At 41.1% G+C, this 15,139-nt stretch overlaps 1 protein-coding gene across 6 annotated transcripts in view; it reads right to left on the reverse strand.

Moving 5' to 3' along the window:
• TAX1BP1 (Tax1 binding protein 1) overlaps positions 1–15,139 on the reverse strand; it is a 118,251-nt gene that overhangs the window by 96,589 nt on the left and 6,523 nt on the right. The window lies entirely within an intron of this gene.

The following is a 15,139-nucleotide window of genomic DNA, read 5'->3' on the forward strand; positions in this document are numbered from 1 at the left end:
GCAGGTATCCCACAATGCCCATCCTGACTGCTCTGGTCAGCAGTTCGAACTCCACTGCCCTGCACCCAGGTACCCAGGCATCCGCCCCATCACCTTTAAAGGGCCGGGAATTTTGAAATTCCACTTCCTGTTTGCTTGGCATGGAGACCTCACATTGCATCTTCCCAGCTGACCATGGTAGCTCCACACAGCAAACACTTTCCCACTTGGAGCACACCAAAGTTGTTGGATCTGCTGGACCTGTGGGGAGAGGAGGCTGTGCAGTCCCAGCTCCGCTCCATACGTAGGAACTTTGATACCTACCTCAGATTTCTCATGGCATGTTGGATAAGGGTTCTGAACGGGAAATGCATCAGTGCCATGCACTAAATGGCTAGAGGAGCTGAGGCAGGCATACCAGAAGGCAAGGCGGCAACCCCACCTCCACCGCCAAGAGCCCCGGGGATACTTGGAGGGGGAAGGAGGCTGGAGACAGTGGCAGGCAGACTCAACCCCGAATATGAAGTGGTGGACGAGGAAGTGGACTTGGAGGATGAGATGGGACAGGGTCATCCGGTTCCATGGGGAGCCAGGACCTCTTCTCAAACTTGGAGGGTTTAAGCCAGTCCCAGCAGTCCATCTCTAACACGCATGATGCAGGAGAGGGGAGCCTTGATAAGTAATCATTTTGAGTTGATACTGCTCGGTTACATGTAGAGCTGTCCTTTGCTTTGCTATATGCTAGAAGTAGGTTAAGACAGAGAAATGCACAAGACTAGCTATGTTTGCGTCTGCTTCACATTCCCGTTTGCAGCTGCGCAGTGGGGCAGAACAATGTGTTAACGCACACTAAGATTTCACAAGATTCCTCCAGAGATATCTCTAGGAAACTTTGCTGGAGGTACATGCCAAACCTCTGCTGAAGGTTCCTTCCATAGCAGCTTGTTCCTTCCCGCATTGTAGGAAGCTTTCCCACACCAATCGGCAATCACTTGTGCAGGGACCAAAGCAGAACAGAGGTGAACAGCATAGGGCGCCGGTCTGAAGCCACACACATGCAGGAGATGCATCCATGCATCTTTGCTTACCCTCTGCAGATATTGGCTTCAATGAACCCCCCCTATGGAAAATGGTGGCAGACTTTACAAATTTGTCCCTAGTCACTTGCAGTGATCCCCTTAAAGAACCACCAAGACCCTTTGCCCCATCTTGAATGCCATCCCCTCCCCCAGGGCCCAACTCACTATGCTTAGAGATTTCGCAGAGCTGTGTGCTTGCTAAGGGACAGTAGGAATAGTGTATTTCACTATTATAATTCAATGCTGTGACTGCACTAACAATCACACTTCTGTTTATTGTTTCTTGTGGTTCTCCAGATGTGGCGTTCAGGGGAGCGCCTCTGCCAGATAAGGAAGCAACCAAGAAGGAGCAATAAGGACATATTTCAGGAGGTGCTCCAATCCGATCGAGACAGAACAATAACACAGTGTGGAGAGAGACAGTTACTGAAAATTTACAAATGGATAGGCAGCAGAGGAAGCAGGGCCAGGAACAGATGATAAAAGTGATGGAGGAGCAAACAGAGATGCTGAAGTTCCTAACTGCACTGCAGGCAGAACATCTGCATGCTCACCGTCCCATCCCCCCTTCCCCCCGCAGCCCATAGAGAACTGCTCACCAGGCATTCCCCAAACTCCTCTCACACATTCCTTGCATCTTCCCACTCATCTCAGTATCCTGTTCACTTCACCTGTTTGGACAGCTTCCAAAATGATAACTGGAGTTACACACAGCTATTGAAACCTCCTTCAGAAGGCTCCCTTCAGCGTTATCTCCCTTTCAACCAAGCATTTTCTGTGTGTTGTTTATTGTTATTAAAAAACACTCTCTGAAAGGTAATCAAATCTTTGTCTTTTACACACAGTGATTGCTGCCTGAATTCATACACAGCAGCAATTGGTGCATTTGCACACTACAAATCACAGTCAGGAGGCAATCATCAACATTTTTATGTAGGGCAGCAAGTTAAAGCATGGAAAAATGCTTTCTATAAAGACACATTGCTGGTGCTCATTGTCAAAATGGTGTCAAAAAGCCCCCTATTACACCCCTCTAATAGCTCTGGCATCTGGCTGCTCAAAATCAGCCACCAGGCGGATCTGCCTTCATGCTCCACCCCTGGAGAAACTTTTCATCCTTAGCCTCACAGATATTATGCAGCACGCAGCAGGCTGCTATAACCATGGGAATATTGTCCTAATTTAGATCTAACCTGTCACAATGGCAGCGCCAGCGAGTTTTTGTTCTGCCAAACACTTATTCCATGGTCATTCTGCACTTGCTCAGCCTATTGTTGAAGTGCTCCTTGCTGCTGTCAAGGTTTCCTGTGTAAGGCTTCTTGAGCCATGGGAGTAAGGGGTATGCTGGAGCTCCCAGAATCACTCTGGCCATTTCAACATCACCCCCCTGGAATCCTCCGGTCTGGAAAGAAAGTCCCTGCTTGCAGTTTTCTGAACAGGCCAGTGTTCCTGAAGATGCATATGTCATGCATCTTCCCTGACCATCCCACGCAGATATCAGTGAAACAACCCCGGTAACCCAAACGCACTTGCAGTACCTTAGAGAAGTACCCCTTTCTACTGATGTACTCTGTTGCAAAATTGTCCAGGGCCAAAACTGGGATATGCGTGCCATTTATCGCCCTTCCCCCCAGTTTCAGAATTCCATTGCCACAAAGTCATCCACTATTTCACGCACATCCCAAAGAGTCACAGTCCTTCGTAGCAGAATGCAGTTAATGGCCCTGCACACTTGCATGAATGCAACCCCAACAGTGGACTTCCTGACTCCAAACTGATTAGTGACTGACCAGTAGCAGTTCGGAGTTGCCAGCTTCCACACAGCGATTGCCATGAGCTTCTCCACTGAAAGGGCAGTTCTTATTTTGGTGTCATTGCACCACAGGGCAGGGACGAGCTCAGCACACAGTTCCAGGAAAGTGGCTTTGCACATCTGGAAGTTCTGCAGCCACTGCTTGTCACCCCAGACCTGCATAACAATGCGATCCCACCACTCAATAGCAACGGTCCACCGTGTGCAGCTGTTCCATGAATGCCAAAAGTAATCTGGTGTGTTTCTTTCCCTGGCACACAGCAGGGTAGGCACCGCGGGTTCCTGTTCTCATTTCGAGCTCATGATATGCGGCATGATCAGCCATGTAGTGTTCATAACACTGATCACAACAGTAGAGAGCAGTGCAGGGTCCATCCTTTCAGGCCGAGATAGCAGTAGCACAGTAAACAGGAGCGATTGAAAAATGGCACGAAATATAATCGGAAGCCCATGGAATGATGGTACAGAAAAAACTGCATCATTGTTGAGCTTACACTCGTGATGCACTGTGATCCACTCTGCCTTCCCACAACTCCTAGCTGCAGAAGGTGATGAGTTGCACAGTGGGATAGCTACCCACAGTGCACTGCTCTACTGTCGATGTTAGAACATCAACTGTGCATGCACTCAGTCAAAGAAGGAGCATTGTGTGAACATGCACAAGTGATGTAATTATTGCAGTTTATGATCATTAGCATAACTTTCATCGACTTAACTCTGTAGTGTAGACATAGCCCAAACACTATACCAAAACACCGATTCTTCATTAGGTACATTCCAAATACATGGAAAACAATTGGGGCGAAAGTCTGGCCCACTGATTTCAACAGCATCCCTGCTTTCATCACACCTGCATGGTTAGGCAGTTTAATATCTCATCTGCCCTCTACTGGGAAGGATCCAGTAACATACCCTTGCAGAAAGAAAAGATCTATTAGATCAGATTGATTCTATCTCTAACTCCTATAATTTTATGATTTTCACTTAAATCCTCTCTTTTAATCACTAGACAGAACTTCCTTAAAAAGAAAAAAATTATCCCATGATACGTATCACTAGGAAAGAATCACAATTTACTGAGCTAAATACGTGGATTAGAATAACAGGAATTACGGTCTGTGGGAAGAAAATCCCTTTTCTAATTATCAAAGCCACTAGCAAAAGTGATGGACAAATTATTAATAGCGTACTGAAAATCAGGAAGGAAAAAATCAGGTCGTACAGTTTTTCTGTGATGTGATATAAAAAAGTCTTATTGTCTAGCCAAAACTCTGGTGAAATGGACTTTACTAGTGAATGTGAGTGGCTCACTCTCTTTTTATAGCTTCTCAAGTTTTCATCAACTTTGTAAGAAGAGAAGGCAGTCCTTCAGAAGGAAAAGTGGAATAAGCAATGAAGTTGAACAATTATTATTATTATTTATTTGGCATATGCATATGGTTTGTGGCTGCCCACATCAAGATAACCAGATGTCCCGAATTTATAGGGACAGTCCCGATATTCAGGGCTTTGTCTCATATAGGTGCCTGTTACTCCCCACTCCCTGTCCCGATTTTAGACACTTGCTATCTGGTCACCCTAGCCCACATCACAGTGGACTGTCTCTAAAATGCCACCAAAATAAGTTAAGCAATCAAGATTCCTATCTCAGCAGAATTCACGTTCTAACTATGTTAAATTTATGCCTTATCTTCTTTTATGACTATGGTCAAAATAACTTCAATTTGGAAAGGAGAATCAGTATTAACAGTTATCCCAACTCCTTTTTAAAAGGATAGTCATATGGAAAATGAGAATAGCTACAGGATTTTAAAGAAAATATACATAAGTAATATAAACCTAAACCCTTCAGCTAATACAACTAAAGATGACAAGCAAGAAATTTCTGGACAGGTTATTCCATAGTTGTCCACTAGAGGGTATTTTTACCCTCTACTAAGCATCTTGACCTACCTACTGTTAGATATAGCATACTGAACTGGTGTGATCTAGTGTCGCACTTCCTGTATTCACAAGGAAGAGAAATAATTACAAAGAAATGCTGTTGACTATACAATCCTTCTGGCAGAAGTGATAGCAATTAGCAAGCAACTTGGATAAAACAGAAGCATAACTGACCCTTGATATCTCAAAAAAGAAACTGGAAAAATTCTCAAGCAGCAAAATGGAACCAATTAACTCCTGAGCCTAACCAAAGGAAAAAGGCTTCCATGATATCTCAAAACTGCGACCTTACAAAGAAATGTTTGAAATATACTGTCCTGGGGAAAAATACTCTACGTAACATCAAAAGCATTTTATGGTGTGAGTATTAAGTCAAACATGACATTCCCAATAACTTTGCACAAAAGCATATTTTTATTTTATTCTATGAGAATAGATAGCACCTAAGTACTGACCATTTAGCAAACAAATGAATATTTGCTTTTGTGGGTTTTCAAACCCTATTTTTCTTGATGTTCTGGGAACAGAAACTTGAGAACCATACAATTCACTTGTAGAAAGAGCTAATACACTGCACTGTATCGTTCTCTCCCAGAAGTTTTCAAATGTACTTCTTCTAAACAGTTAAGTCATATTTGGATGCTTTAAATCAAAGCTTTAAAAAGTCAGCTTTCAGTTTTGAAATCTGAATTAAATTTCAGTGAGAAATGGGGGTTCCTAACATATGCTCTCCTTTTTCTTTGATGATTTCAATATATACTGAAGAAAGCCTACAACATAATCAAGCATTACTCATTGGAAGTATTCTTTACAATTTTGTATTAGAATGCAGACCAAGGCAAAATTTCTAAAGATGAAGTGTCCTCAAATTTCACTGTAATTTTAAAATGAAGTTACACTTTATGAAAATACATTGTTTAGTTTCCCTAACACGTTTTGCTGTAGCTGCTTTTCACTCACATATAGACTACTACTTTAAATAACTAGTTGCCCTTTCACAAGCAGATACTAAATTAAGGCCACGGCTTTTTAAGATATGATGGGTTTGTATTTTTTTTTAATTTAGTTCTTTTAACTGGAGAAGAATGTCAACTCTGAAATTCAGAAACTGATTTCTCATTGAGCAAGCAATCATCTTTTCACTTTCATAGTAAACGAAGCAAATTCTAATTTTTCTAACATTTACAACTCTAAAATGCTGGAAAGAACTGAAGTAAGCTTCCTCGTGCTCTAGATCATTTTATAGGAGAATTAATTTTGAATCTCTCTTATCGCTTTAAATAGCAATCTTGCTGATAATTAGTGTAAACAGTCATACAAAAAGGCAATAATCAGCATAACTTTTAAGAGGAGTGAATGGGGAGAATAATGGAAGAAGGGTAGAGAATCTCCTAGGATCTTCCTATTTTGAAATACATTTAGCTGTTTGACAACTATTTTCTGGGCATGAAAGCATCCTTTTCCTATTCAATTACCATAGGTTGATTTGAAAATTTAATAGCACCTTCTGAAACTTTGTTTTGAATTACAGAGTTTTTACATATTTCATTTTTAATGCCACATATCAGGATTAAGTAACAGATATTCAATATAAGGCAGGATTAATGACAATTTGGACACAAATCAAAACAAACAGCCAAGCACAGTATAGGCAAATTAATCCTCCAGGCCTATTTCTGATCAGATAATTCAGAAAAGGAAATCACTATTTAAAACTCATTAAGACTTTTTTATACATCTAAGTAAAGGTAAAGTTCACATAACATTAGTTTAACTACAGCTTGTTGCAGGATACACAGGACCCTGCCATGGACCAGATCCTGAAGTCTCTATGTAGAAAACAATCCTATGAACATCAATGGGAGTAGTCAGAGTAGGGATGATAGGATTAGACCCCAAATTCTCAAAAGTATTACTACAAATAGAAGTCAAGAAAGAGTATCTATCTAGAAAGTATCTAGTAAGCAAAATATTTTAAAGTAATGTTTGTCTGCTTAAAGGACTTTTAATTAATTTATTTTATCATTTTAAGTCATTTTGACAAGGTCCTTTTTAAAATCTGGCTTAGAGATACACCATGCATCTTACAACCACTAAATACTCTTATATCATCATAATCTTCTCTATGGCAGCAGATTATACTGTCACAGACATGAGGATTATAAAATCAAATTGTACCCAAGCAGTGGCCTGGATATGACCTCTTCACAATGACATTTGTATCACCTCTGAAGGAAAGCCAACGGCCTTCTGAAAATAAAGGGCTAAAATGGGAAAGATAAATTTAAGACTAGATTAGGAAAAAAACTTAGATAAACTGCCATCTAAAACCAATTGCGAATGCAACAGAGAAAACTGTCTCTGAGGAAGAGGAGGAAGGAAATATTCTCAGGGAAACATGGGAATACTTGACTAACAATGGAACAGAATGATAAACTAGTCACCATGCATTGCATTAGTGTGTGTTGTAGTGTTATCCAGGCAACACAAGCCCCTGAAATCATGGCTTTGGAGGGAAGTAAAAATATTTTGTTTCTATATTTTCCCATAATTATTTCTCTCAACTGAATTTTTTCCACTATATCCATGACAAAAAACCATATTTATAAACCATTCTTCAACTACATCATATAGTCTATTTTTCCTTCGTTATAGAATGATAAATAACTGATCATTAAGATGTGATCCTACAAACATTTACACAAGTTCTTGAGATATGTGAAGCCAAAGGCAGGATTAACCAGTTTTCATTAAAGTATTGTTTAAAAAATGAGGAAATATGAAGCAAGACAGAGGTAGAATTATTTATTTTTAAAATTATATTTTTCAAAGTTTGCCATAAGTAATAAATGGTTCTTTCAGTATTTTAGAATTATGACATATAATACACAAGTATTACCCTACAAAAGATTATTGTAAAATTCAGAACACAGCCTATGGACTTTTATTTTCAAAGAAGTAACAAATGAAACAGATGATACACAGGGCCAGTAAGACCATAAATTTAGTTCTTGTATGAGAACTCAACTGGAACTCAATTTAGTGAAAGTACAATGTATGTTGAGAAAAAAGTGTTATGCTCTCTGGGATCAATGTAAATCCCAGTTCCAATTAACAAAAAAAAAAAAAATGCAAAAACAAAACAAAAACAGCAATTCCTTACAATTACTTTTCCCTTATTCACTTGGAAAAAAACCCTACATTTCACAATTAGTTAGTTGATCCTGAAACCTTTACCGGCACCAGCAGTCCCAATGACGTCAAAGCTCAGATCTATACCATTTAGTGTCACCTGTTCTCAAAAGTAGTTTTTGTAATGGAAAGAAAGTTATGTGCTATTCTTCTTCTCAGAAGTCAGATCTTATGGAGAGACCATAATTTCCCCACAAGTTAAAGATACAACTAGCTTTCCTTTATAAAACCAAGTGATTAACTTTAAAATTTACTATCCACCATTTACACCCAAAATCTCACTGTAGTTCTCACTGTAGCCAAAAAATATAAAATGAACCAGAAATGTCTGTTAATCTAGTTTTGAGAGGTACCTTCCTTCCCCACTATCTTTACCTTCTCCTCAACAACAAACAAATTTTTTCAAATAATGAAATATTTCATTTTGAAAAAAAAATCAACAACTCAGGAAATCCTTAAAGTTGCCTGATGTCCTTTTATATTCCACTTTGAAAACAAAAAAGAAGAAAAAACACTAAGTCACTTTTGAAGTATATACAGAGTTTTTCCCTTCTGTTTTAACATTTAGGTGGCTCAACCCTTATTTTTTATAGTAACCACATGGGATTTTGTACCTACTTAGACCACAGCATTTTATTCTAGACATGAATTAATTTACTTTAAGATTTCCCTTTATCTCTACTATTTATAATGAAAAGTAACAAGGAAGAGAGGAAGGACACTAACTTAGGAGACCTGGATTCAATTCCCTATTCTTCCACAGGCTTGTTGGGTAAGTTGCTTAGGAAACTGAGCCACAGAGATCCTATCTGTAAAATGGGAATAAAAGCACTGCCCTACCTCAGAGAGGTGCTGTGAAAATAAATACATTAAAGATCGTGAGATATTCGGGTATCATGATGATAGCAGCAAGTTAGGTATCTAAGACAACCTAATGTGATCACTCTCTTAACTATACTACAAGGACAATATGGAGAAATCAGAGGCAACCCTTCTGTGTGCACTGAAAAACAAAATTTTTGTTATTTGGTAGAAGCACAGATCATAAACGTATCCCTGTAAATGTAAAAAACACTAAATCCTCCTGTTGTAGCTAGTTGTTGAGTCTTCAGAAACTCTGAGATAAGTAACAAATGATGTAGTTTCTAAAGCCTAGTCTACACTACAAATTTAGGTCGATGGAAGCCACCTTATGTCAGCCTAATAATGTATGCATCTACACTACCAGGCCCAACTTAATTACTCCACCTCCACGAGAGGCTTGGCGCTTAAATTGATGTTGATGGGTCAACAGAGTCAGTGAAAGCTGAATGAATTGACCTCCAGGTGTCCCACAATGCTCCACTGTGACCGCTCTGGAGATGGTTTTGAATTCTGCTGCAGAGGTACACAGGAAACAGCCCTCCCCCACATCCACCCTGGTTAAAGCCCTGAGGAAATTCTGAATTTCCATTTCCGGTTTGATCAGCATGGAGAGCTTGCCAGCCCAGCTGATCATGGTGACTCAATGATCCAAATGTGCTCCAGCCTGGAGTACACAGGAGGTGGTGCATCTTATCGGTCTGTGGGGAGAAGAGTCTGTGCAGGCACAGCTCTGATCCAGCCAAAGAAATGTAGACATCTATGAAAAGATCGTGTGGGGCATGATGGAGAAGGGCTACACCAGAGACACGCAGCAGTGCCACATGAAAAACAAAGAACTTCAGCAGGCGTACCAGAAGACAAGAGAGGCGAACATTCATTCTGGTTCTGCACCATAGACATGCCGCTTCTACAATGAGCTGCAGGCTATTCTTGGTGGCAACACCTCCACTATTCCCAAACACAGCGTGGGCACCTCCCACGAGTCTGAGTCCCAGGCCACCTCAGGCAACAACAAGGAAGATAAGGAGGAGAATGGGAGACAGGTGAGCGAGGGATCCATTCTCCCCGAGAGTAAGGAGCTATTTTTAACCCCAGAGCAGTGTAGCTGATCGCAGGACAGCATAGTGATGCAAGGTGATGCTAAGGAAGGCACCTCTGGTGAGTATGCAACTCTACAGTAGGGGTTACATTGCTCTTATATTGTGTGTGTAATATGAAGAAAAGGTGAGATGCAGTGGGTATCTGCTTCCTAAGTCTGCTCCAGCTACGCAGAGGGTGCTTCCCAGAAAAGATTGTTTATGTGCACAGCGATGGCCTGGGAATCCTCCATGGAGATTTCCAGGAAACTTTCACGGAGGTACTCTGCTATCCTCTGCAGAAGGTTTCTGGGGTGAGCTGCCTTATTTCTTCCACCATGGTAGGACACTTGCCCGTGCCACTCCACTATTAACTCTGCTGGCATCATTGTGATATACAGCATACCAGTGTAAGGACCAGGTCTGCACCCAGACGCTTGCAGCATCTACTCCCTTGCCACCTCTGTTACCTTCAGGAGACTAATATCACATAGGATCACCTAGGGGAGATGGTGGAAATTTTCATTACAAGTGCTCGTACCACAAACAATACAGCATGTAATCCCCCACCCATGACGATTTCTGGATCTCTCAACCACAGTTTTTGTAACATGCCGATGGTTTGGTTGGCAAGAATCACTAGCACGGACCTCAGAATCTTCTAGTTCAGGGCGATTATCAGCAGCATTAAGGGAAAGGGGAGGCAGGGAGGCTTCTGTGTTTTCTTGTGGCCGCAAACTCACACACCCCACCCCGGGAGCCACCTCAGACAGACTGCAATTTTGAAGGCTTGGCACTGGTCCCTGGCTCCAAAACAACAGGTCAGGGAAAGAGGGTGCATTGTCCACCTGCGCTCTGGATGCAGGTTTCCCACAAGCTGCAGCACAAGTCCTGCTGCCCATCCCACTAGGCCATAGCTCACCACAGCTAGAACAGAAACCGGTTAATTGAATAGCTAGGGATTCTGATTATGTTCTGGCTTGCACCTGAATGTAATAAGGTGAGCATTTTTTAAATAGGAACACCTTGCACTAGACCCAGTGTATGCATTGACAATGGTTGCCTTGTACTTTGCATGCCTTACAGTGGAAACCTTGGCCTTCAGCACATCTTCCACATCAGTGGAGAGGCTTTTGCACATTAGAAGGCAGAAAAAGAGAACACATGGCGACATGTTCACCAAGATAATGAATGCCTCTGGGACAGCTGACACGAATCTAAGAGCCTAGAGGATTTCATTGTCTCAAAAACTGGATATAGACATGGAGAGCAGGAGAGCACCCCAGGGGTATGAATGTGCCACGCAGGAGGAGGTGCTGGGGATTTATGAAGGACCAATCAGACATGTTGAGGCATCTGGTTGAGTTTCAAGAAAAGCATCAAGACTAGAGTCCCTCTGCAGAACAGCCTGCAAACTTCACCCTGTTCCCAATCTCCCTCTCCTAAATATTCCAGGAGGCGCGAGGAGAATGTGCAATGTCCCTTACACTCAACAACACCTGGGGAGGGTACTAAGAACAAAGGAAGCCGTTCGAAGATCTTTGATGGGAAAGACTTCTGTGTTTTCACAGACAAGCTGCATTTGTTTTTTCTCTCCCAATTTTATCACACTATTTCCCCAAGGTTAAATTATTTTCCTGTTCTTTCATATTCTTTATGTTTGTGCAATGAAAGTCAACGTTTCGCAAATGAAATACTCATTATTTGTTCCATTCATGAGGGCCTGGGGGAAAAGGGAGGTACAGGGAAAGTGATGCAACGGAGGGGAAGGGACAACTCAGATAAGCGGCGCACATTACTGTGGCTCATTACTGAAATGGGTTTTCAAAGCCTCCTGTAGATGCAGAGCTTCTTGCTGGGCTCTTCTTATGCCCTGGTATCTGACTGCTCAAAATTAGCTGCCAACCTGCCTCCACGCCCCACCTCTGCGGAAACTTCTCTCCCTTTGCCTCACAGATATTATGGAGCACACAACATGCAGCGATACCAATGGGGATATTGCTTTCACTGAGGTCTAACCTAGTAAGTAAACTGTGCCAGCGACCCTTTAAACTTCCAAAGGCACATTCCACCACCATTCTGCACTTGCTCAGACTATTGTTGAACCACTCCTTAATGCTGTCCAGGTGGCTGGTGTACAGCTTCATGAGCCATGGGAGCAAGAGGTAGACTGGGTCGCCAAGGATCACTATTGGCATTTCAACATCATCAGTGGTTATTTTGCCATCTGGAAAGAAAGTCCCTGATTGCAGCTTTCCAAACAGACCTGTGTTCCTAAAGATGCACACATTATGCACCTTTGCTGACCATTCCGCGTTGATATTGGTGAAACACCCCCTGTGATAAACCAGCACTTGCAACACCATTAAAGAATATCCCTTTCAGCTTATGCACTCTTTGGCATCTATCACCCCAGAGTTAGGTAACCCCATTGCATCAAAACATCCACTATGTCTTGCACATTGCCCAGAGTCACTATCCTTAGCAGAAGTCAATTAATGGCCCTGCAGACTTGGATCACAACAACTCCGGTGGATTTACCAACTCTGAATTGATTGCCCACTGACTGGTAGCAGTCTGGCATTGCAAGCTTCCACAAAGCAATTGCCACTCTCTTCTCTACTGTTAGAGCAGGTCTCATTTTAATGTTGCTGAGCTTCAGAGCTAGGGAAAGCTCAGCACAAAGTTCCTGGAAAGTGGCCTTCCACATTCAGAAGTTCTGCAGACACTGCTTGTCGTCCCATAGCTGCAGAATGATGCGATCCCACCAGTCAGTGATTTGTTTCCTGGGACCAGAAAAAGCGTTCCACCATGTTCAGCTGCTGAACAACTGCCAGCAGCAACCAGGAATTTGTTTTGTTCTACAGCTTGCAGCAGGTCTGCTTGAATGACATCACAAACTTCTGCGTGGCAGCTCCTCTCGGCTCTGGAAAAACTGCAGGATAAGGCATGAGGTGTCTGTAATGCTCACAACAAGAGTGCACAGCTGAGCAAGGTCCATGCTTCTTGAGCTATGGGGAACACGCAGCTAAGCCAGGCTTTCGAAAAAAGGCACGGAAAAGTATGGGTTGTTTGTCCCATGAGGCTTTGCAAGCCCTTCCCAAAACTCCCTGTGGCTAGCTCCACTGTGGGATAACTACCCACAGTGCACTGCTCTGTGCATCAATGCAAGTGCTGCTAGCGAGGACACGCTCCACTGATAGATATGAGTGCAGTGTGGACACGCCCGACCAACTTAATTACTCCAGTGGCTGGATGTTGACTTAAATTAAGTCGATTTAACTTGTAGTGTAGATGCCATCATTCTCTCTCGCTAAAGCATTAAGTTACAGATAAATTCATGTATTGCATTGACACTAGTGCCAACTGTAGTTTTGACCTTTTCAGCACTGATCACCCAAGATGACTATGTCTGCACTAGATAAATTCAAAGGCTTACCAGGGTTTGCTCAAAACTCAGACCACGCATCAATACATAAACAGAAAAATAAATTTACTTTTCTTCTAAAAGGACAAATAACCAGTCAAAGAAAATGTATCAGTATTAAAAATCAACACCCTAAAAAGACATGCAATAACATGTGCAAAAAGGTTGAGACTGAATTCAGTGGGCAAGGTAATTCATTTAAAGTAACGTATAAATCAACTAGAATACTAGCTCCCTAACTCTGGTTTATTAACTAATGGTGGCTCACAAAGCACCTGCCGGTGGTCAACAGAGAGCCAATAGGTGACATGATGCTGGCTCTCTCTCTCTTTTTCAGCTACCTCAAATGTCCTTGCCAGGATGCCTGCAAAAGCAGCTGACAATGAGAAGGAGCTAGTCTACCTTCCTTGCTTTCAAGCCACTGCTATATAAGACAAGGAAACAGAAGCCAGGCACCCCCAGAAACTCTTTAGTGAGAAAGGAATACCCAGGAAAGATGGAAACAAGCAGTGTGCACAAGGGAAAAACAGAACAGATGGGATATGGTGACAAAATGAAGAGCAAAATGAGACTGATTAATGTAAAAAACACACACTTATTGCATTAAGGAGAGTTAAAAATACATATATTTAGCCCTTTCCTAAACTTACTTATTCATGTAAGCAATTGCTATCGTTGCTACATCATGTAACCCAAAAGGCAAGCAGAGATGAAACGCTATTAAGATGTGGTCCTCTCCATGAGGATGTTTAAGAACCCAGGCTAGAAGTTATAGCCAACAAATGCCTTATGTAACACAGAAAAGTGCAGAAACAAGACTATTTCTAGGACTACTAAGTGAAAAGAATGGGCTTAAAGCTGTGTTCAAGGTTGGAATTCTAAAGTCATTTGTTTGCATTTCTGGCCACAGTATAGAGTCTGATCCTGTACTAAAATAATGGCTATCTCAGCAAGACAACAGTTTCTTGGTCAGGCATATTCTTATTTTTCATTTTACTGTAAGCTGTAAGTATACAATACTAACACACATAAACACATACACGCAGAATGAAGTTTGATAACTGGTTTCATTAAATCCATTAATATCCAACATTAATATCTGCTGTTAGTTCTATCAATGTAGATTGGAAGACATACACATAAGTAGGTCACTATTTCTTTCTGTAATTAAAATCAAAATAAAATATATGGAGATATTTGGACTAAAACATTACTTAGAAAACATTCCATAAGAATCATAAAACTGTAATGCAGATCATTAATCACTATAATTTATGAAACTATTACAAATTTTTCTATTTTCCCAACTAATATTTTTAAGATACATATCTGGCTTAGAGCTGTCCTAAAAATATTTTAGGAAACATTTAGCATAAACTGTATCAACATTGTTATCATGGGTACAAAGAACATGTAAAAAGGAGAAAAACAAACTAATGTTATGGCGTTAGCTCGAGATTTTTCTTCTTTTAAACAGGGACACTAGAATGTATACTAATTGCCTCCCTGATTTTATCAGATGCAAGTAACATACGTTTTTTAAAGTTTAAATTCTAACTACTTCAAAAGAATAACAGACATCATCCCAAAACATATAAAAAATTATGATGAATCCAAAATTTAAAGATTTTAAGTTCAAAGTTTCTTATTGTAGCAATATACCCATAATTGATTACACTCTCAAAGATATCCCCTAATTTTTATGAGCTTATTGTCATAATTTAACAGTTAAGTTAATTATAAAATGAAATGAAACTATGTTATA

This window comes from Emydura macquarii, unplaced genomic scaffold, assembly GCF_026122565.2.
Source record: "Emydura macquarii macquarii isolate MOO-44397 ecotype Brisbane River unplaced genomic scaffold, CSIRO-AGI_Emac_v2 contig_2422, whole genome shotgun sequence".
NCBI lineage: Eukaryota > Metazoa > Chordata > Testudines > Chelidae > Emydura > Emydura macquarii.